Raw genomic sequence first — 24381 nt, forward strand, 5'->3', positions numbered from 1 at the left:
GTCCACCCAGAGGTGCCTCAGAATAAAGGCCTGGTGATCTACACTGAAAAATCTGCCACTGAAAACCCCATGGAGTACAGTTCTACCTTACTCACGTGGGGTCGTCACGAGTCAGAGTCCACTTGATGCCACTGGGATGGGAAGACACACCCCCAAGGCACTGAGATATTAACATAAAAACTAACCAAGAATCACTGAAACTACCAGGCTGTGGGTAGAGGAGAAGCAGATCCACATCTTCCAGACCAGGAGATCCAGGTGGTGGCATCCCACAGAGAACAACCCTTGGTAAAGACGAATGGCTGATGGGAAAATTTTACAAATGACCCAAGGAAATGAACCGTGCAACAAGCAGGAGAATCCGTATCCTAAGAACAATCTGAAATAAAGTATTCGAGAAAGTATGTGTAAGATGCTAAGGAGCAAATGAAGGGAACAGTGGCCATAAGACATGAACAGGAACCCAAAGACATGAACAGGACGGTATGAAAAATGAAGAGGCAGAGTAGAAAACAAACCAAAAAGAAATTCTAGAAATGAAAAATACTCAATTTAAATGGTGCAGTCAGCGCCTTTATTATTATACATCTGGCTTTTCCCTTTAGAGTATATAATAAACATCTTCATGTTGCTACATGTCTTTTATAATTTTAATTTTTTTAATAAACACATATTCTATCAGGTGTGTGTGTGTGTAGCTGTGGCATATTTAGACAGTCTCAAAAAATTTTGCCACTATAAACAACTATGTAATGAACATCTTAATTTCCTGATCTTGAATAATTTCTTAAGAATAAACATCCAGAATGGGATTACTAATCAAAGAAGACAAACCTCCGTGTGTGTGTGTATTTTATGTTTACATGAGGAGATTTCTGGAGTCACCTTTTCAAAATTCCTTCCTCTTGAAAAAATGCCAAATGCAGTGCAGTTTACAACAAAGTATTTTTAACTTTCCTGGGGAAATAACACCGGAAACTAGTGCTACCTGCTTGGATCATCGCCATTCCTCTTTTTGAAGAAAATAACCAGGCTTCTGGCTTTGATAAAGGATGAAAGTTTGACATTTGGGGTGAGGGAACATGACCGATTACTTATTTATTCTGTGAGATATAAATGAATTCCTTCAAACACCCATTCCAAAATATGGTAAGGGAACCTATTTGAAATATTGCAGTAACCCAGTCCCGCCTCCACGATGCAGGTCTTAATTAGTGTCAAAACCAACCCAAACCAAACCCACTGCTGTCGAGCGATGAGTTGATTACGACTCATAGCGACCCTATAGGACAGAGTAGAACTCCCCCATGGAGTTTTCAAGGAGCACCTGGTGGATTCAAGCTGCCGACCTTCTGGTTAGCAGCTGTATCTCTTACAGTATGCCACCAGGGTTTCCGAAGGAGGTGGAATGGAGTGAGCAAGTATGAGATTAAAAGAGTAGAATTAACTGGCCCAATTTACCAAACTCCCCCTTCACAAGGGCCAACTAGAGAGGAATGTTTGGTTTTCAAAGATAAAGGCTGGGTAACTACCTCCCCCGAGAGGGCACCATGCTTGTCTCAGAGGGACATTCTCAGTTAGATGTCAGATGACGTCCTTGTAGATATGTCTTAGTGGTATTCCAAAAAGACCTTCTGGTTCTGGCTTATATGGGAAATTTGCTTTAAAAATCCCAACCCGGCTGTTGGTAGAAAGCTGCTCCAGCGTGGGGCCGGGAGACTTAGTGCAGAGATGTGAGAACTCATTTGCTCATGTTATTTAGCTAAACATCTTCAATCATCCAAGGCTCTCTGAACCCTGATGACAAATTCCTTAATTCTCAAAGCACGTCTGTATGGTGGTGGGTGAAGAATGGCTTAATTGTTCTTTTATAGATGGGAAACCAAGATCAAGGGCATTTCCCTCGGGTCTCATGGTCAATCAGTGAGGCAGAGAATTTTTTTGTTTGTATAATTCTAACCTTCTGGACATTAGACCACCCATTTTCATTAGGACAAGATGCTATTTAAAAGTGTGGTGGTTAAGGTAAGCACAGGTTCTGCAGCCAGACTGTCTGGGTTCAAATCCTAGTCCCACCACTGACTGGCTACGGATCTTGGGCAGACCTCAATTCCCTCATCTATAAAGTGAGTTATAGCACCTACAGCAAAGAGATGCTGGGAGGATTAAAGACCATGTTCCCTATAAAGCATTTAGCAAAGGGCCTTGCACATAGGAAGTGTGCAGTAAAGGGCGATTACTATCATCCAGAAGGAGCCCTGGTGGTACAGTGGTTAAGCGCTTGGTTGCTAACCAAAAGGTCAGGGTTCAAACCCATCGGTCGCTCTGTGGGAGGAAATTGTGGCAGTCTACTTTCATAAAGATTTACAGCCTTGGAAACCCTATGGGGCAGTTCTACTCTGTCCTATAGGGTCGCTATGAGTCATAATTTGACTCCACAGCAATGGGTTTGGGTTTGGGTATTATCTATCATCCAGACCTCACCAAAGATGATCTCACAACTGGGAAGCACAAAAGCCACTCTTCAAGCTCCTGATGAGGTAAGGAAAGGATTCATGGTTTCTTTATCCTCAGGCTTCAACCCCTCATTCCCACAGGGATCCAGGAAAGGAAGGGCTTGCTTTTCAGACCTGGTTCCAGGTCCCAGTGTGGTCCTGCTTTGCAGCAGCAGCTCTGCCCACCACTCAGCCTCTTTCTTTCCTTCTCTCTGTTCATTCAGGCTCTGTCCTCTGCCCTTTACCCCACCATTCCTCCCCTACTAAACTGAAGTTCTTCGGAGGCCCTGGGTGGTGCAAACAGTTACGCACGCACTCGACTACCAACCAAATGTTCGGCGATTCAAACCCCCTCAGAAGTGCCTCAGGAGAAAAGCCCAGCGATCTCCTTCCAAAAGCTTACAGCCATTGAAGACCCTACGGAGCACATTGTACTCTGACACACATGGTGTCACCATGAGTCAGAATCCAGTCAATTTTATTATTATTTTTTTAATTCATTCAGGCTCGGTCCTCGGCCCATCATCCCACCATTTTTCCCCTCTAGCCTGAAGTTTATAGTGATTCATATGAGGCAATACAGTTCTTGTGGGGACTTCCTTTTCCTGCAGACCTCTGCCTCATAATCAATTTAGCACCATCTCTCTCAAAAGCAATAAAAATAGATTTTGTTCTTGGCTAAAATTATTAAGGTTAAAACGGTAATTTCTCATGCATGTGTTGTCTCCACAGATTTTTTTTTTTGAGCCCATAACCACTTATCTTTTCTTTAATGTATCATGCCCACTGAAAGAAGGCATTAAAACCACTCTGACAGTGAAATTATATATGCCTTCCTGCAGTTACTATACCACTAGAATTTTACCACAAGATTCAACCACGAATGCAACAGAAAGACCTAGAATTAATGTCTGAATGAATAATCGGGGGAGGGAAGAATCACTCAAGACACAGGATGTGGAGTAAAAATTTCTGCAGTTTCAGCATTAGCTAATTTATACTCATTCTGAAAAGAAGCTGCTTCCTTGTCAGGCAACTGGAAAAGGGATGGTACTAAATGTTCAATATTGTTAAGCCCTTGCTCTGTGCATCCATTTGTATATGCCTGGGCTGCTAGAACTTGGGGTGAACGTGCTAGGGGACCCTACCAGTATGAAGAAAGGATTAGACATAATAAGGATTAGGAAACCTGTTTTGTTGGTTGTGAACATTAATCAGGAGATCCTGAAGGCTAATCTTTAAGCAAGAAATAAAGAGGTAATGGCGTCAGGCTTTTAATTTATTACCAGCAAAATTCATTGTGTATTTTCTTTAGAGTCATAAAGCAAATGGATATTTCTGTACCTTGAAACCGAACTTATAAAAACACAAAATAGATAGAAGGGAGGCTTACCAACTTGAGAATGGTGACCTCTCAACTCTAGGTCTCAATTTTCAGTCCCACGCCTGGGATTAAAGACTCTCTCTTGTTGTTGTTAGCTGCCATCAAGTCAGCCCCAACCAATGGTGATCCCATGCACAACAGAACCAAACACTGCCCAATCCTGTGCCATCCGCATGATCAGTTCAGGATCAGGCAGTGTAATCCACAGGGTTCTCACTGGCTGATTTTCGGAAGTAGGTTGCCAGGCCTTTCTTTCCAGTCTATCTTGGTCTGGAAGTTCCAGTGAAACTTTTAGCATCACAGCAACAGCCAAGCCTCTACCGACAGGTGGGTGGTGGTTGCACACGAGATGCCTTGGCCAGGAATTGAACCTGGGTCTCTGGCACAGAAGATAAGAATTCTACCAATGAACCACTACTGCCCCCCACCCAGATTCTAGGAATGGGTTCATTCATTTTCAGACTTCCATGAACTGTCCATCGAGAACTGCCATAAGCTGCAGGAAAGTGGGGGTGGGGGAAAGGACACAAATAAGGAAGGTCCTGTGCGGCTGTGACGACTTGTAAACAATTAATAATAAGTGTGGATGTGAGCACAACCTGGAGCAGAAACACGAGCTGAGGGTAAGAGGGCAGAGGGAGCATTAGTGAGCGAGGGAGTCCTACTCGGGGGGAGATTTCATTGAAGAAGTGGCACTTGAGCTGGTCCTCATGTCAGCTGTCTCTGACGGGAGCTGAGGCAGCAACAGGAGCTCGTGAAGTGAGACTTGGAGGGCGAATGTAAATGTGCCTGTGTAGGTACTGGTGGTCCGAGCAGAGAAGTGTCATGAGAAAGGGTCTGGAGGAGTCATGGAGCTCCATCACCAAATCCATTGCCATTGAGTCAACTCCAACTCATAGAGACCCTACAGGACAGAGTAGAGCTGCCCCACATGGTTTCCAAGGACCACCTTGTGGATTCAAACTGGCAATCTTTTGGTTTGCAGCCGTAGCATTTAACCACTGTGGCACCAGGGTTTCCAGCCCCACCACAGTGTGGAGCAGGATACAGGTGGTTTCCAGCCTGTGCTTCTGGAAGCTCTCCTGGCTGCTCTGGGAGTGTTCAGGGTAGATCTCCTCTCATGGCTATCGTCTGCTGAGCCATAGGTCCTGTACCTCCTGAGGCTCGTTCCTACCTGAACCTTTGGGGAGCCCCAAAGAATCTCACCCCCGTTAATGCTGACTGGGCTCAGCTTAAGTTATGTATACATGCTGTGTGACCATCCTCCACTGGGCACATTGTCACCATCGGCAGTCTTAAGCAGTGGGCCAGGCCCAAAGAAAATGAGCACTTCTCTGGGGAGAAATGAAGAGTATCAGAAATTGTACCTTGTTTAAGGCACTCTGGTTCCCCTCTACTCCCACTTCAAGAAATGCCTTTGTGGTATGTCCCAAAGGGCTTGGTATAGACCTAACAGCAACTTCCGTTTTTTTTTTTTTTCCCTTCCTATCTGTAGGCGGGTGTGTAACTTTTATGTGTAAATGATATTAGTTGGGAGGGTAGAATTCCCTGCCTTCCATACGGGAGTCCCAGGTTCGATTTCTGGCTAATGCGCCTAAAGCGCAGCAACCTCCCATCTGTCAGTGGAAGCCTGAATGTTGTTTTGATGCTGAACAAGTTTCAGTGGAGCTTCCAGACTAAGGCAGACTAGGAAGAAAGGCCTGACAATCTACTTCCAAATTAGCCCATGAAAACCCTATGGTTCACAATGTCTCATCCCCTGGTGCATGGGGTTGCCATGAGACGGGGGCCGACCAGATGGCAGCTAACAACAACAACTACTAAATAATAATAATACATAACAACAACAATAATAGCAAACATTCACTGAGTGCATACTATGTGCCAGGCTGGGTGCTCTGTGGCCCTGAATGCAGTAACTCATGTAACCTTAACCTACCTAAAGCACAGACAGGTTAAGTAGCATGCCCCGAGGTCCCAGGCATGTGATGGATGTTGCCTCACTCTTAAATGAAGCTGACCTCTGACTCATTCAGGCCCATCTGTAGCAAAACATTTACTCTGAGCTGTACTTTGTGCTTTCCTTCTAAAAGGTTCTAAATAATAAAGTGGTTCCCTCCATGAGATGTATCATTAAAAAGAGCCAAGGATGTGGTAGGATGGTTTAGTGAAAAGAGGCTAGTTCCAATCTCACTGCCTCCAAAGACTTGCTGAATGGCCTCCAGCAAGTAATGTCACTTCTCGAGTACCACATTTTTTTTTTTGCTTGTAAAAGATGGCACCAGTTCTAAAGTTCTCTGTTAAAGATGCTTTGTGTCCTGCAGTGCTTCAGAGTGGGCCAGGCACCCTCATACTACCATCTCATCTGTTTCTCACAACTCAGTGACATAATCACCACAGATACTATGATTCCCATTTTACAGAAAATTCGAATTACTGAAGAAAAATGAAAGAGACTTAAGTGTACTTTTAGGTAATAGAAAAGCTGGATTACCTCTTCAATTTACTTTGAGAGTTATCCAAGAATGTTAATCACAGCTTTTACACAGGGAAAAAAAAACCTTTTTTTTGCTCTGAAAGTCCAAACCGAAGCCAGCTAGCTCTGCACTCTGTCCTTCATCAGCTGAGAGCGGCCATTTATCCTCCCACTAAACTGAAGCCATTTCTTCTTTTGGTGTCGGAACTGGGAACCTGAGGTTCTGTTGACTCTCCAGAAAGGTAAATACAGTTTCCCTCTGTAGAGGGAAGGTATTTGCCAAAAACCATGCCGTGAATAGTCAGCTTTATTTCTGGAATGTCTTCCTCACAATGTTCTGATATTTATGAACTCAAAATAAAGCCAAGACTACTAAAACAAACTTGAGAAGCTGAATGAGGGATAATAACACCGGTATTCATACTTTCCTCAGAACGGAAAGAAACTCAGTGGAATCTGAGCCCCAGACTCCACCCTACATACCCAGGTTCCTTCCTGGGACCTAGAAAGGAACTCACAGAAACCATCCCAAACCAGTTTCCTCTCAAGCTGAGCTCTGGTTTTATCATAAACACATGCTGAGTGAGGCAGGGCACAAACAGCCCCCAGGCCTTCCAGGGCCCTGAATTCACCATTGAGATCCATTCAGGAATTCACTGGTCACCGGGCTGCAGAAGTCCAGGGAGGTGGTGAGTGGAGAAAGCTGCCAGCCTCCTCATGTGGCCGGGGCGGGAGGTGTGTGTGTGGGGTGGGGTGGGGGGCGAAGAGCAGAAACAAATGAGACTTTGCCGAGGCCTCCCGCTGCCTGTAAGCGGGATGCAGCCAGTGCTGTCTTGCTTGCTTGTTTTTTTACTTATTTTTCAGAATAATGGCTCTATGATTTTCATAAAATGAAACATGCTCATCACAAAAACAAAACAAAACCAAGCAACATGGCAAGAGAATAAGAAGCAAGAAAATCACTCCGACCTCACCCCTCAAAAATAACAATTAATAACATCATGTGGACCTCACCACCCCCCCCCCCATTTCTCTGCAAATACACACAGAAGGCAGGCAGGATGGACAGCTAGACAAACATCAGTTATTAAAATGGAATCATATGCTATATTTTCATTAAAAGTTCTAGTGTTAATTTGACTTCAACAGAAGAAAATGAAACTAAACTGATGGCATATGTGAATTTCACCCAAAAGATTTAGGTTTCTAAAAAAATCTAAAGTAGTTGTGAAAAGCAGTAAGAGGTTAGGAAAAAACAGATGAACAAATCCGTTGCTGTAAAGTCGATTCTGACTCATAGAGACCCTACAGGACAGAGGAGAACTGACCCATGGGGTTTCCAAGGAGCAGTTGGTAGATTTGAACTGCTGACCTTTTGGTTAGGGGCTGTAGCTCTTAACTACTACATACTTACTTTTTCACATTGTTTTGAGTTTAGGCAGAGTTGATGATGAAAGACGAGTCCTCACACTTTCTCCCACCTCCTGATTTTGGTTAGTTTCATTATTACTCACTGTCTTTGATGACGATCCCCACATTTAAGTTCCCAAGTCTTAGTTCCGTCATGAAGTGTACTCAGTACCTGCAGGCTCACACAGCTCCCCTGTGCCACCTGCACCCTGCGCCCTCCTGCAGGGCCCCTTGCAGGCCCTCTGCTGCAGATGCTGTTCCCTCTGCTGAGATGCCCTTCCTGACCCTTACTCTCTGGACAGAGCTAGTATTTGTTGAATGGATAAAGACACTTTTGGTAAACCAAGAATGTCTTCCAAATAATAAGTATATTCCTTCACGCCAGTTTACCAGGTACCATCAGGCTGACTCTGACTCATGGCAACCCCACGTATGTCAGAGTAGAACTGTGCTCCATTGGGTTTTCAATGGCTGATTTTTTTGGAAGCAGATCACCAGCCCTTTCTTCCGAGGCACCTCTGGGTAGACCCGAACCTCCAACCTTTCAGTTAGCAGCTAAGCATGTTAACCATTTGCACTGCCCAGGGACACCATATTCCTTCATAAAAAAAAAAAATAGCTCAAATTCGATTGGTTGGTTGGTTTGTTCCTTCAGCAGAATGTTAGGATTGAAAGCATCCTAGATAAATTCTTCAGCCTCTGGGTCTCAGTTTCCTGAGAAACTGAGGAGAGCCTTCTCATTTTACTGATGAGGAAATGGAAATCTAAACAATCCAAGTGACCAGGAAAAGGGTTCAGAGATGGGACATGAATCAGGTTTTCATAGCCAGGGTTTTTTGTGTTAGACAAGGCTTCTCCCTTGCAAATCCAAAAATCAGGCAAATGTATTTGCTGAACTTGACCCTTCACTGATTTGCTAGCAAAGCCCTGTACTCTGCAATGAAAAATCCACAAGAACAATCATGTGATTCTTAATGACTAGCCAAGTCCAAGAAACAGGACTGTGTAGGATCTGCTGCCCTCATCCAATAAGCCCTTTCCCACTTACCCAGTGGTCTCACATACATTAATCTCATTTGAACTATGCATAATCAGCAGAGGAAATGAGCAAACCAGAAGGGAGGTCTGGTCTTTTGCAAGGCAGCATTAAATCTGTGGACCAGTGAAATGGGAAATGCAGAGGATAAGGGATGCTTGTCCTGTTTTGTGACTTCAAGGTTTATTAGAAAGAAGAATAAACAGATGGGCTTGTCTCTGGTTAGTGAAGACCATTGTTTCCTCTCCTCCTAACCCTTATCCTTCATAAGGAACTCCAGGCAGCACAATGAAGTCATGAAGGCACAGTATTCAGAGCGATGTCGACCACCACGTAGTAGTGCTATCATCCTATATAAGTTCTTCAGCCTCTGAGTCTGTTTCCTTATTCACAATGGGGGTAGTTAGATAGCTGCCATTGAGTCGACTCCAACTCATAGCAACCTTACGTACAACAGACTAAAACGTTGCCTGGTCCTGAATCATCCTTACCATCGTCAGCACGTTGAGTCCATTACTCTGGCCACAGTGCCAATCCATCTCACTGAGGGTCTTTCTCAAGCTTGCTGGCCCTCTACTTCTCCAAACATGATGCCCTCTTCCAGAGATTGATCTCTCCTGATAACGTGTTCAAAGCAGGTGAAGTTGGATAATGCTCTTTTTTTTTTTTCCCCAACATTTTATTGTGCTTTAGGTGAATGTTTACATAGCAAATTCGTTTTCCACTCAATAATCCATATGCAAATTGTTCTGCGACGTTGGTTACAATCCCCTCAAAGTGTCAGCACTCTCTCCATTTCCACTCTGGGTTCCCCATTTCCATTCATCTGGGTTTCCTGCCCCTCCTTGCCTTCTCATCTTTGCTCTTGGGGAAATGCTGCCCTTTTGGTGTTGTAGAGTGGATTGTTCTAAGCAGCACATTCTTCACAGCTTATATACCTATTCACTGTTTATTTTATTGCCCTATCCATTATCTGGCTGAAAGGTGGATTCCGGGAGTGGTGATTTAAATTCCATGTTAGAAGGCTGCCTTAGGGCAATAGTTTTGGGAGTTCCTCTAGTCTCTATCAGACCAGTAAACCTCATCTTTTTTTATGAATTTGAATTTTGTTCTACATTTTTCACCCATACTAACTGGAACCCTTTATTGTAATCCTGGTCAGAGTGGTTGGTAGTGGTAGCCAGGCACCATCTAGTTTTTCTGGTCTCAGGTTAGAGGAGGCTGTGGTTCATGTGGGCCACTGGTCTTTTGGACAAATTGCTTCCTTGAGTCTTCAGTTTTCTTCATTCTCCTTTGCTCCAGATGGGAAGAGACCAGTAGTTGTATCTTAGACAACTGATCACAAGCTTTTAAGGCCCCAGAAGCTACTCACCAAACTAGGATGTAAAACATTATCTTTATAAACTGTGTTATGCCAACTGACCAAGGTGTCCCCCAAGACTATGGTCCTTAGTCTTTAAGCCCAGTAGCTCAGTCCTCTGACGTGTCTGATTATGCCCAAGAAGTTTACACAACTATGCCCCCATGTGCTTTACTATATACATGAATATACATGCAGCTCTTACATATATGTGGAAATATCCATAACCATACCTATACATGCACGTGGTATACTCCTGTATGCCCTCCCACACCTATTTAGCATGCATATCTACTTATGTATCCACTCATAAATTACTGATTATTACCGTTGTTACAGAATTGTACATATTATAGTATTTACTGTAGTTACCCTTTATTCTTGCATAGCTCTCAGCATCTTCCTTTGCCTTGGTCACATTGTGCTGACTTCCCCCATATTGTGTACTGCCTTTTCCTTCACCAGAGTTAACACGTGTCTATTTTTTACTATCTGGAACCCCCACGTGTCTGTCAGTTTGTCATACTGTGGGGGCTTGTGTGTTGCTGTGATGCTGGAAGCTATGCCACCGGTATTCAGATACCAGCAGGGTCACCCACAGAGGACAGGTCTCAGCTGAGCTTCCAGACTAAGACAGACTAGGAAGAAGGACCTGGCAGTCTACTTCTGAAAAGCATTAGCCAGTGAAAACCTTATGAATAGCAGCAGAACATTGTCTGATATAGTGCAGGAAGATGAGCCCCCCAGGTTGGAAAGCACTCAAAAGATGACTGGGGAAGAGCTGCCTCCTTAGAGTCAACCTTAATGACGTGGATGCAGTAAAGCTTTCTGGACCTTCATGTGCTGATGTGGCACGATAATAATCAGAACCTGGAATGTACAAAGTATGAATCTAGGAGAATTAGAAATCGTCAAAAATGAAATGGAATGAATAAACATCAATATCCTAGACATTAGTGAGCTGAAATGAACTGGTATTGGCCATTTTGAATCGGACAATCATACAGTCTACTATGCTGGGAATGACAACTTGAAAAGGAATGGTGTTGCATTCATCATCAAAAAGAACGTTTCAAGATTTATCCTGAGGTACATACTGTCAGTGATAGGATAATATTCATATGCATACAAGGAAGACTAGTAAATATGACTATTACTCAAATTTACACATCAACTACTAAGGCCAAAGATGAAGAAATAGAAGATTTTTATCAGCTGCTGCAGTCTGAGATTGATTGAACATGCAATCAAGATGCATTGATAATTACCGGTGATTGGGATGCAAAAGTTGGAAACAAAGAAGGATCAGTAGTTGGAAAATATGGCCTTGGTGATAGAAACAATGCCAGACATCAAATGATAGAATTTTTCAAGACCAACGACTTCTTCATTGCAAATACCTTCTTTCACCAACATAAACGGCGACTATACACATGGACCTCACCAGATAGAACACACAGAAATCAAATTGACTATATCTGTGAAAAGAGACGATGGAAAAGCTCAATATCATCGGTCAGAACAAGGCCAGGGGCCGACTGTGGAACAGACCATCAATTGCTTATATGCAAGTTCAAGCTGAAACTGAAGAAAATCAGAGCAAGTCCATGAGAGCCAAAATATGACCTTGAGTATATCCCACCTGAATTTAGAGACCATCTCAAGAATAGATTTGACCCACTGAACACTAGTGACCAAAGACCAGACGAGTTGTGGAATGACATCAAGGACATCATCCATGAAGAAAGCAAGAGGTCACTGAAGAGACAGGAAAGAAAGAAAAGACCAAGATGGATGTCAGAGGAGACTCTGAAACTTGCTCTCGAACGTCAAACAGCTAAAGCAAAAGGAAGAATTGATGAAGTAAAAGAACTGAACAGAAGATTTCAAAGGCCCTCTCAAGAAGACAAAGTAAAGTATTATGCAATGTGCAAAGAGCTGGAGATGGAAAACCAAAACGGAAGAACACACTCGGCATTTCTCAAGCTGAAAGAACTGAAGAATAAATTCAAGCCTTGAGTTGCAATAGTGAAGGATTCTATGGGGAAAATATTAAATGACACAGGAAGCATCAAAAGAAGATGGAAGGAATACACAGAGTCACTATACCAAAAAGAATTAGTCAATGTTCAACTGTTTCAAGAGGTGGCATATGATCAGGAACTGATGGTACTGAAGGAAGAAGTCCAAGCTGCTCTGAAGGCATTGGCAAAAAAAGAGGCTCCAGGAATTGATGGAATATCAATTAAGATGTTTCAACAAACAGATGCAGCACTGGAGGTGCTCACTCATCTATGCCAAGAAATACGGAAGACAGCTTCCTGGCCAACTGACTGGAAGAGATCCATATTTATGCCTATTCCCAAGAAAGGTGATCCAACCGAATGTGGAAATTATAGAATGATATCATTAATATCACATGCAAGCACAATTCTGCTGAAGATCTTTCAAAAACGGCTGCAGCAGTATATCAACAGGGAACTGCCAGAAATTCAGGCTGGTTTCAGAAGAGGATGTGGAACCAGGGATATCATTGCTGATGTCAGATGGATCCTGGCTGAAAGCAGAGAATACCAGAAGGATGTTTACCTGTGTTTTATTGACTATGCAAAGGCATTCAACTGTGTGGATTGTAACAAATTATGGATAACATTGCGAAGAACAGGAATTCCAGAACACTTAATTGTGCTCATGAGGAACCTTTACATAGATCAAGAGGCAGTTGTTCAGACAGAACAAGGGGATACTGATTGGTTTAAAGTCAAGAAAGGTGTGCGTCAGGGTTGTATTCTTTCACCATACCTATTCAATCTGTATGCTGAGCAAATAATAATAATGCTGAGAAGCTGGACTATATGAAGAAGAACGGGCATCAGGATTGGAGGAAGACTCACTAACAACCTGCGTTATGTAGATGACACAACCTTGCTTGCTAAAAGTGAAGAGGACTTGAAGCACTTACTAATGAAGATCAAAGACCACAGCCTTCAGTATGGATTGCCCCTCAACATCAGGAAAACAAAAATCCTCACAACTGGACCAATAAGCAACATCGTGATAAATGGAGAAAAAATTGAAGTTGTCGAGGATTTCATTTTACTGGATCCACAATCAACAGCCACGGAAGCAGCAGTCAAGAAATCAAAAAAAGCATTGCATTGGGTAAATCTGCTGCCAAAGACCTCTTTAAAGTGTTGAAGAGCAAATGTGTCACCTTGAAGACTAAGGTGCACTTGACCCAAGTCACGGTATTTTCAATCACATCATATGCATGTGAAGTGAAAGCTGGACAATGAATAAGGAAGACCGAAGAAGAATTGACACCTTTGAATTGTGGTGTTGGTGAAGAATATTGAATATACCATGGACTGCCAAAAGAATGAACAAATCTGTCTTGTAAGAAGTACAACCAGAATGCTCCTTAGAAGCAAGGATGGCAAGACTGCATCTTACACACTTTGGACATGTTGTCAGGAGGGATCAGTCCCTGGAGAAGGACATCATGCTTGGCAGAGTACAGGGTCAGCGGAAAAGAGGAAGACCCTCAACGAGGTGGATTGACACAGTGGCTGCAACAATGAGCTCAAGCATAACAACGATTGTAAGGATGGCTCAGGACAGGGCAATGTTTCGTTCCGTTGTGCATAGGGTTGCTTTGCGTTGGAACCAACTCGACGGCACATAACAACACTATCTGGAAACCTTGATGGCACTGTAGTTAAGAGGTACAGCTGCTAACCAAAAATGGTCGACAGTTTGAAAATCTACTAGGCGCTCACTGGAAACTCTATGGGGCTGTTGTTTTCTGCCCTACAGGGTCGCTTTGAGTTGGAATCCACTCGATGGCAACAGGTTTGGTTTTTGTTTGGTTACTATCTATTAGTGATTCCCCCTCCTTCTGCCTCCCATCCCTGGTAACCATCAAGGAATGTTTCTTTCTGTGTGTAAACCTATTCTTGTCTTTTTATAATACTGGTCTCATACAATATTTGTCCTTTTGTGATTGACTAATTTCAGTCAGCATAATGTCCTCCAGGTTCATCCATGTTGTGACATGTTTTGTAGATTCATCATTGTTCTTTATCACTGCATAGTATTCCACTGTATGTATGTACCACATTTTGTTTATCCATTCATCTGTTGATGGGCACTTAGGTTGTTTCCATGTTTTTGCAATTGTGAATAATGCTGCAATAAACATGGGTGTGCATATGACTATTTGTGTCACAGCTATTTTTCTCTAGGATATATACCTAGGAATGGGATTGCTGTATCGTATATTTCTATTCTGAGCTTTTTAAGGAAGCACCATTCTGTTTTCCACAGTCGTTATACCATTTTACAGTCCCACCAGCTGTGTATAAGCATTCCAATTCCCCACATTCTTGCCAGCATTTGTTTTCTGTTTTTTTGACCAGTGCCATGCTGGCTGGGGTGAGATACTAGCTCATTGTAGTTTTGATTTGCACAGGATATGTGTTTCTTAGCTGCCTGAATGTCTTCTTTGGTGAAGTGTCTGTTCCTGTCCTTTGCTCATTTCTTAACTGGATTGTTTGTCTTTTTGTTGTTGAGGTGTGGAAGTTTTCTGTATATTTTAGAGATTAGACCCTTGTTAGATATGTCATTGCCAAACACTTTTTCCCAGTCTGTAAGTTTTCTTTTTACTCTTTTGATGAGTATAATTATTTAATTTTTAGGAAGTCTCAGTTATCTAGTTTATCTTCTGCTGTTTCTGCATTTTTAGTTATGCTTGTTAGTCTATTTATGCCAAAAATTAGGGCCCTATCTTAGTTATCTAGCACTGCTATAACAGAAAATACCACAAGTGGATGGCTTTAACAAAGAGAAATTTATTGTCTCACAGTCTATTAGGTTACAAGTCCAAATTCAGGGCATCAACTCCAGGGGAAAGCTTTCTCTCTCTGTCAGCTCTGGAGGAAGGTCCTTGTCAACAATCTTCCCCTGGTCAAGGAGCTTCTCAGGCAAAGGGACCCTGGGTCCAAAGGACATGCTTTGCTCCCGGTGCTGCTTTCTTGGTGGTATGAGGTTCCCCCATCTCTTTGCTCGCTTCTCTCTTTACATCTCAAAAGAGATTGTCTTAAGACACAATCTAATCTTGTAGATCTCATCGACATAACTGCGGCTAATCCATCTTATTAACATAATAAAGGTAGGACTTACAACACATAGGAACATCACATCAGATGACAAAATGGTGGACAAGCACATAATACTGGAAATCATGCCCTAGCCAAGTTGATACACGTATTTTTGGGGGACATAATTCAATCCATAACGGGCCCTAGGTTTGTACCTATGTTTTCTTCCATGGAATTTATAGTTTTAGGTTTAACCTTTAGGTCTTTGACCCATTTTGAGTTAGTTTTGTGTATGATGTAAGGTATCGATCCTGCTTCATTTTTCTGCAAATGGATATCCAATTTTGCCAGCACCATTTGTTAAAGAGGCTATCTCTTTCCCATTTAATGGATTTTGACCCTTTGTTGAAGATTAGCTGTCCATAGGTGGATGGATGTACTTCTGGGTTCTCAATTCTGTTCCATTGGTCTATATATCTGCTACTGTAGCAGTACCATGCTGTTTTGACTACTGTGGCTGTATAGTAGGTTCTAAGATAGGGGAGTGTGAGGCCTCCTATTTTGTTCTTCTGCTTAAATAATGCTTTACTTATCCGGGGCCTCTTTCCTTTTCATATAAAGTTGGCGATTAGTTTTTCCATCTTGTTAAAGGATGTTGTTGGATCTACAGATCGTTTTGGGTAATACTGACATTATTGCAAATGTTAAGTCTTCCTGTCCATGAGTATGGTATGTTTTTCCATTTATGTAGGTCTCTTTTGGTTTCTTGCAGTAGAGTTTTGTAGTTTTCTTTGTGTAAGTTTTTTACCTCCCTAGTTAGATTTATTCGTAAGTATTTTATCTTTTGGGGGCTATTGTAAATGGTATTGTTCTCCTGATTTCCTTTTTGGAGTTCTCCTTGTTAATGCAGAGGAATTCAACTGACTTTTGCAGTTGATATTTTAGGCTGCCACTTTACTGAATCCTTCTATTACTTCAGTAGCTTTCTTGTGGAATCTCTGGAATTTTCTATGTATAGAATCATATCATCTGCCAGTAGGGATAGTTTTACTTCTTCCTTACCAATCTAGATGCCCTTTATTTCCATTTCTTGCCTTATTGCTCCAGCTAGGACTTCCACTACAATACTGAATAAGAGCAGTGATAAAGGGCATCCTTGTGTGGTTCCCTTTCTCAAGGAGAATGCTATCAGTCTCTCTTCATTGAGAATAATGTTGGCTGTTGTTTTGTGTATATGCCCTTATTTATATTGAGGAATTTCCCTTCTATTCCTATTTTGCTGAGAGTTTTTATCAGGAATGAGTTTTGGATCTTATCAAATGCCTTTTCTGCATCAATTGAGATGATCATGCGATTCTTTTGTTTTATTTATGTGGTGGATTACATTGATTGATTTTCTAGTGTTGAACCATCCTTGCATAATGGTATGAATCCCATTTGATCATATATTATCTTTTTGATATGTTGTTGAATTCTATTGGTTAGAATTTTTTTGAGAATTTTTCTGTCTATATTCATGAGTAATGTTGGTCTGTAATTTTCTTTTTTAGTGGTGTCTTCATCTGGCTTTGGTATCAGAGTCATGTTGGCTTCATGGAATGAATTTGGGAGTATTCCCTCCTTTTCTATGTTCTGGAATATTTGAGTAGAATTGGCATCAACTCTTCTCTGAATCTTTGGTAGAATTCTCCAGTGAAGCCATCTGGGCCAGGGCTTTTTTTGGGGGGGGGGGTCATGACCTCTTCAATTTCTTCTTTTGTTATGGGTCAGTTCAAATTTTCTACCTCGGTTTGTGTTAGTTTAGGTAGGTAGTGTATTCCTAGAAATTTGTTCATTTCTTCTAGGTTTTCAAGTTTCTTGGAGTGTAATTTTTCATAATATTCTATTATGGTCCTTTTTATCTCAGTTGGTTCTGTTTTACTGTCATCCATCTCATTTCTTATTTGAGTTATTTGCATCTTCTCCTTTTCCTTTGTCAATCTGGCCAGTGGTTTGTTGAGTTTATTAATCCTTTCAAAAGAGCCAGCTTCTAGTCTTGTTGATTCTTTCTACTATTTTTCTGTTTATTTCTGCTCTAATCTTTATTATTTCCTTTCTTCTGGTGACTGTGGGCTTCTTTTGTTGCTCTTTTTCTATTTGTTGGAGTTGTTGGGTTTAGGCATTGATTTTGGCCCTATCTTCTTTTTTGATGTGTGCATTTTTATAAATTGACCTCTGAGAACTACTTTTGCTGTGTCCCAAAGGTTTTGGTATGTTGTGTTTTCATTCTAGGAATTCTTTAAATTATATTTTTAATTTCTTCTATTACCTAGTGGTTTTTAAGCAAGGTGTTATTCAGTTTCCATGTGTTTGATTTTTTCCTTGTTCTTCTTGTTAATTGATTTCTAATTTTATAGCATTGTGATCTGAGAAGATGCTTTGTGTTTTGATGTTTTTGAATTTATTGAGGCTTGCTTCATGGCCCATTCTCTATTCCTGAGAATGATCCATGTGCATTGGAAAAAAATGTGTATTGTGCTGCTGTTGGGTGTAGTATGAGCTGCATAATGTTCTGTTGTCATCCACAAGGTTTTCATTGGTTGACTTACAAAGTAGATCACCAGGCCTTTCTTCCTAGTCTTAGTCAGGAAGCTCCACTGAAACCTGTCCACCATAGATGACTCTGCCAGTATTTGAAATACTGGTGGCGTAACTTCCAGCATTACAACAACGTGCAAGGCACCACAGTACAACAAACTGACAGATGGACTGTGAACAGTGGGGGTAATACCCACCTAACACACAGAATCCTTGACAGGATAAACTTAGACTGTGTGTGTAAAATGTCTACCATGGTTCCTGGCATACAGTAAAAACTCAATATATGGTTCTTTTATTTATAGACCATAGAAGGTTGGTTCTTTAGTTACAAGAATGTTGAAGCATCTCTGATTTGAAAATCAGGACTCAGAAATGGCAAAAGGGAGATGGACAGCAGAAATGGGAATGTCTGCATCCTTTTAAAGAAAATTTTTAAGTCAGCTCTTTGTCCCTCCACTAACACACTCTTGATGGGCATAAAGCTGGAGGTGCAAAAGCTGACCTGTTCAGCTGCATGAAAAAGGCCTGGCAGTAAATCTAAGGGTCGCTGGTTCTGAGAATAATTGTTGCTCTTTACTACAGCCTGGTCCAGCTTGCAGAGAAAAGCTCTAGTATAAGGAAAATGCATTTGCTTAACGACACTCACTATAGTAACAGATCTTTTCTTTCTGAAGCTTTAAAAGATTAACGGCCGACCCTCCCATTTTGGCCTCCCTTGGCCCCTGGCACTTCTGTTCTGAGAGCAGTTTCTCTAGCTGTCAGTTCTAAGTGTGGGTACAGCAGCTCCAACAAGAATGGGCAGCTCTTTTGAGCTTGTATTTCCTTTTCCTTTCTTGTCTCCCTGCCACTCTTAGCATGCTGAAAGCTATGTGAAGGCAGCGTGAGCCCAGGGCTGGTGCTGAGGTCGTACAGACCCTCATATTCAATCATTCTTCAATCAGCAAACATGCTGGGAAGGTCTGCTTTGGCTGACTATTGGGTGGGTGCTGGATGCTGGGAACCAAGCCAGGACAGTAGCCTTGTGTTCTAGGGACCTAGTGAAATTTCTTTGTTGCTACTTTGATATAGGCAAGATGTGGGCACAGCAAACAGGCCCAGAAAGCCCTTCTCCGCCCCCACTGAGATGTGAGGACTGAGAAGCATCTTGATGAAGTCATCTGTTCAGCTGTCTCACTCCCTGGATGAATGCAAGCCTAGCAAATGTTTCTCTTTGCCCCACCCCAGTGCCAACTGAGGAATTTTGAAAAAGGCAAAAGGCGAGGGAAGATGAAACTACTTGAAATGTCAAAACCTGAATCCACTTGCCAAACCTTTTAGGAACTTGTTGGCCCCACCTAGATACCAACACCAGTTGCTGATGCATCAATTCTGACTCACATGGTGAAGTGACAAGACTCTAAATGGGAAGGACCACTGTTAGGGTCCTTGTTTGCCAAGAGTGAGGAGCTCTAGGGACGAGGGACTTCCAGTGCTAAAACTGGGGCACTCAGTTACCCTAGCACATCCAGGCAGACATGATCACAGGTGGCCTTGCAAAAGATTGTTGCTTCCCATGCAGGGCCAGAAGGTGCCATGAAGATGGGAAGATGGATGTCTCAAGGGCAACCTGCACACACTAATATCTGGGGACCAGTTGCTACCGGAAACTTTGCATAACCCCATGGGGGGATACCTCATGAATAAGAGATTAAATTTTCTGCCTGCCCAGTGGAATGGGAGCTCTAAGTCAGAAATTAGATCAAGAGACACAACACAGTATTTCTTGCACATCTGCGTTTGTAGCTGAGACTCATACCCATGAGGAAGTCAGTCAAGGGAGAGGCTCAGGTACTGGTAGCTCAGGGCATCATCGGATTCCAGCTTGTAGCAGGACATGAATTAGTGACTGCATCAAAGCAGCCTTTGTTTCCTTAACCACCACGACTCACATCTCCTCTCTCTCTCTTTTTTTTTTTTTTTTCTTTTTATGAATGCATTCTCTAGTCCCTGGCCAAAAATCACTTTCTTCTCTCAACAAGTCTCAGTGTGGAGGACAAAGGCAAAAGGAGAAGCACAGCTGAGGAATGTCCTCACAGCCAGGGCCTTGCCTAGAAGGGAATGGATGGGAGGAGAGGCGGCGTGGGATTCAGAGGTGGGCAATCGGGCCCTCGGACAATAGCTCCATTTATAGAAGCAGAACGAGACAAAGAAAAATGGCATGAAGAAACCTGCTCTCTGTCATGAGGAAGATTAGATTCAGGGATGAGCCTCTTAATGGTTTAATTGCATTTCCCACACTAAGTGAATTTGGAAAATGTTCAAACTAATCTACACTCTGCATTTCTTAAACGCTTGGGATAATTTTGAGAACTGGGGCTGTGAAAGTTCCATCTTCCATTCTGAACAGCCTCTCCCAGCTCACTCCTGGCTGTGCTCAGTGGCCAGGCCAGCCCAGCCCAGAGGTTGCTCTGCAGACAGTGAAGAACGTACGAGAAGTCTGGGGCCGCCACAGCCCCACATCCGAACACTGTTCATCAGAGCACAGTGTTTTCACATGTCAACAGCTTCCTTATTTATACGGAAATTGGTTTTGCTGACTCCATAGGTGGTTTTCATAGATCAAAGTTAAAAACACAGGCAGTCTTCCTCAGCATATTCCCAGTGTACCTAGGACACGTTAGGACAGGAAAGTGCAAGGACCATAAAGGGATTGCTTCATGTTCTGCATGGAGTTCAGACTTATGAAAGAAGTCTAATAGTTTGAGCAAATGGCGAGCCCTTTAATCAGATGACCTTTTCCAGTGTTGCTGGAAATGCTCCCAACTGCCCTTGCTAGGCAGTGCTGAAGAATGGGAGTGACCGAGAAAGAAAATGAGTGCCAAATGCAGAAAAGAAGGGGTCAGAGGTGCACTCTGCACTAATGAATGTGCTGTGCAGGGGATGTTTCCTGAGCTGTCAGGTCACTTTTTTTTTTTTTTTTTTTCAGGTCACAGTCGTTTCTGTGTCCTGGTTATGGGTTTAGATTCAAGTACTGGACTTCCTTCATCATCCCCCTTCATGTGGGGGATAGTCCGGCATTTTCTGGACTGCAGGGACCAGAAGGGCAGCTCTTACCAAGTCAACTCCCTCAGCAAATGACTAATGTAGTGGTTCTAGCTGGGGGTGGGGCAAGGGAGAGAGAGGTGTAGTTTAAAGAGAGGTTCCCTATGGATGGATGCTGAGAGCTTCCTAACTCAGAAAATTTAATGACTAGCCCCCATGAACTCAGCACAAATCTAAATGCCACAGGATATAATCAGGAGCTCATACATTCAGTGGGTTGATAATAATGATAATAACTTCCATTTATTCAGTAAGAACCTCTATATGCCAGGCACAGAATAAGAGCTTTGCAAACATTATCTCTTTAATTATTTACAACAGTCCTGAGAGATAGGCATGGTTATACCCAATCTGTCTGGCATAAATTGACTTCCAATGTGCGGTGAGTGAAAAAATTAAAGTAGCTAAACCCTCCACATCTCCAGAAAAGAAACTGACATGTGTGGGGCATGTATATATGTATTAGCTCATTAACCCTCTGAACCCCCCGTGAGGTAGGTAATAAGAATTTGAATAAAATAAGCTTTATATGTGGGGAAACTGAGGCTAAGAGTAGCAGAGTAACCTGCTCAAGGTCACAGAGTAACTGGAGGAGCTATGATTCAAATTCAGACCTGTTTACTTCAAAGTCTGTATTTTTTCCACTCTGTCACACAGCTGGAATAATGGGTGTATGGACCCAGATCCAAGGAGGGGAAGGAGTGAAGAAGAGGGAGTTCTCATAAGATGTGGGCAACTGTCTTCTAGAAGACGGGAGGGCTGAGCTCTGAGGAGAATATAGGAGGTTTGGAGAAGAAAGCTCAGGGCTTGACATCATTAAAAAGAAGTGAGATGCCGACCTTTCCAGGACTCATACGTTCTTCATTCTTCTGCCCCTACCAGCAGGGGTTGTCTTCCACGTTGCTTCAGGGAGGAGGGGGAGCTACTTCTGCTCAAAAGGCAAGGCAGGGCAGGGCAGCTCACGCTGACATACTGTGCAAAGTGACATACTTGTCTGTTCCAGTGTCTTAGTGAAGCTCTGAAGGGCAGGTGCAGGGCAGGAGAAGACAGAGAAGAGAGCAACCAGGTAGAGCCAGGAGACCAGGCTCTGCCTACCGTGCAACCCTGGTTGAGGCATTCCACCTCACTGGATTCCAGATGCTGCTATAAAATGAGGGGAGGGTGCTCCATGATCTCTAATGTTCTGGGGTTCTCAGTTCCTACCCTGTGGAAGGAGTGGCCTAATAGATTGGTGAAGACCCGGGTTTGAGCCCTGGTGTGGGATGACCTTGATTCCCTAGGCTTTGTATTGCCATGGTCAGGGACCTCCTTTAAGGTAAGGCCTCTCATTCATCCCCAGGAGACAAGGTTGAGTTAATGGACTGGTAAGTTTGGAGAGAAGGAGCAGAGCATGGCGGGGGCGGGGGTGGGGGCAGTGTCTTCAGCCTCTGTGGTGTGATGGATCGCTTTTGTGTGGCTTTTCTAGGCATGGTTTTGTAACTCCCACCCAGGTGACTGGGTAGGGCTGTGCAGATAGGATAACTGTAGCCCACCAAAGGGACTGATTGGTTTTGCCATCCTGCTGGGCTTGAATGAGCCAACCCAGAAGCAGGAAAGAGAACAGCTCACCACAACCAAGAAAGGAGAGACTGGCAGGACAGACCTTCAGGAGATGGTGCAGTGGGCTTCCTGACTTATGGAACGAGAAAGCCAAGTGCCTTTGGGCAGAGTCTGAGGGCCACAGAGAGATGTGCCTGCGAGCACAGCTGGAACTGGCTGTCCTGATGGAAGAACTGTATCCTTGAGTGTTCCTAAGCCTGAACTGTATGTAACCTGTTACTTCCCTAACAAACCCCGTAATTGTGAGTATGGTCTGCGAGTTCTGTGTGGCCATTGCAATGAATTTTCGAACCCAGCAGAGAAGTAGAGTGCCGAAGGTGTGACGGCTGGTGTCAGAATTGGTAACGATGGTGGAGAGAGAAGGCATGTCTGACCTCCGCCTCATAGGAATCAACCTTGGGCTATTGATCTTGATTCTCCTCCACCCTTGTGAAGTTAGAGGAGGTCAGATGCCATTTTTACAGCCTCTTTCTCACTCTCTTTTGGGATCCACCTGTCACCAAGAATACACCTTCTCGGTTGTAAATTTACAGGGATCTTCAAGGGAAGGCCTCCATGGTTGGCTGGGGCGGGAAGAGGGTGGGTTGGTCTTTCTGATTAGGGGTGAAACACTAACAAGCCCACTTGCCTACAGCTGTTCCTAGGGCATGTTCTCCAACCAGTTGATTGAGTATTCAAGGTGGTATTTTTAATCTTCATCTGCTTAACTCTTGTGTCTCTTAATTGGTTCAGGACTTGGACAAGGAAGAGGGGAATGATTTAATGAGTCTCCAAAACTACAACACCCACCTCAGTTACTTTCCTCCTGTCTAAGCAGGTTACTAGTTAACCTCTCTGAAACTGTCATCATATGCTAAAAGAAAAAAGGGCAGGATTATTTGTGAGGATAAAGGTAGTTATATATGTAAAGTGCCAGTGCTTGGCATATTGTGAGTGCTCAATAAATGATGAATATTCTTGTCTTCAGAGTCCCTGGTCCATGCAAACAGTTAACATGTTCAGCTGCTAACTGAAAGGTTGGAGATTCGAGCCTACCCAGAAGTGCCTTGAAAGAAAAGCCTGATGATCTACTTTCAAAATATCAGTCACTGAAAACCGTATAAGCACAATTCCACTCTGACATACAATCGACTAGACAGCAACTGTTTTTTTTTTTTTTTTTTTCTTGTCTTTGGGAGTGGTACACCTCAGAGGAAGTCAAAGTAATTCATGCCTAATACTCAGTTGCCTCCAGGGAAGGTTTCCTGATTGGCTGAGTGCCTCTTGCACAGCTTTTCCTCTTTTTTTGTCAACAAACATTAACTGCTTCCCCCAGAAGGTGGAAGAATTCCAAGTCAGGAGGGACTTCAGAGTCCAAACTAAGATGGCGGCTACTCACTGGGCCCTTCCCCCAAAGGGTGCAGAGGGTGCTAAGGCCCATTTGGAAAAGTGGGCTTTCGGGCCTCGCCTTCCTCATCCCTGCCCCCTGTAACATGCCCACAGCAGGTGGGAGCTAGGCTCCAGAGAGACTGCTCTCAGGGAAGCCACATAAAGCCACAGCCCTAAGCCCAGCAGCTTCAGAGCCATGTACTAGGAAACATGAGGACACAGTCTGTTTTTCTCCCAGACAGTCTGGGGCCTCTGACAAATAGGTGTCTCAATTCCTTTCTATCTAAAGCCAGGGTAGTAACATTTGCCACAAAACAGCTGGGCTGTGGGGATTACCACTGTCTATAAATGAGCCCTAATGCAAACTATCATATTGACACAAATATGAATTAATTTCTAAAACATGCGCACATGGAAGAGCTCTCCAGAGCTTTCCCCATCAGCTGGCTGCCCCAGAATAGCTCTAAGCCAGGCTGGTGGGGGTGGCAGGGGT

At 43.2% G+C, this 24381-nt stretch overlaps 1 protein-coding gene across 1 annotated transcript in view; it reads right to left on the bottom strand.

Moving 5' to 3' along the window:
* SLC44A3 (solute carrier family 44 member 3) overlaps positions 1 to 24381 on the bottom strand; it is a 113848-nt gene that overhangs the window by 6752 nt on the left and 82715 nt on the right. The gene's annotated exons all lie outside the window — the stretch shown is intronic.

This window comes from Loxodonta africana, chromosome 3 (genome assembly GCF_030014295.1).
Source record: "Loxodonta africana isolate mLoxAfr1 chromosome 3, mLoxAfr1.hap2, whole genome shotgun sequence".
Lineage (NCBI taxonomy): Eukaryota > Metazoa > Chordata > Mammalia > Proboscidea > Elephantidae > Loxodonta > Loxodonta africana.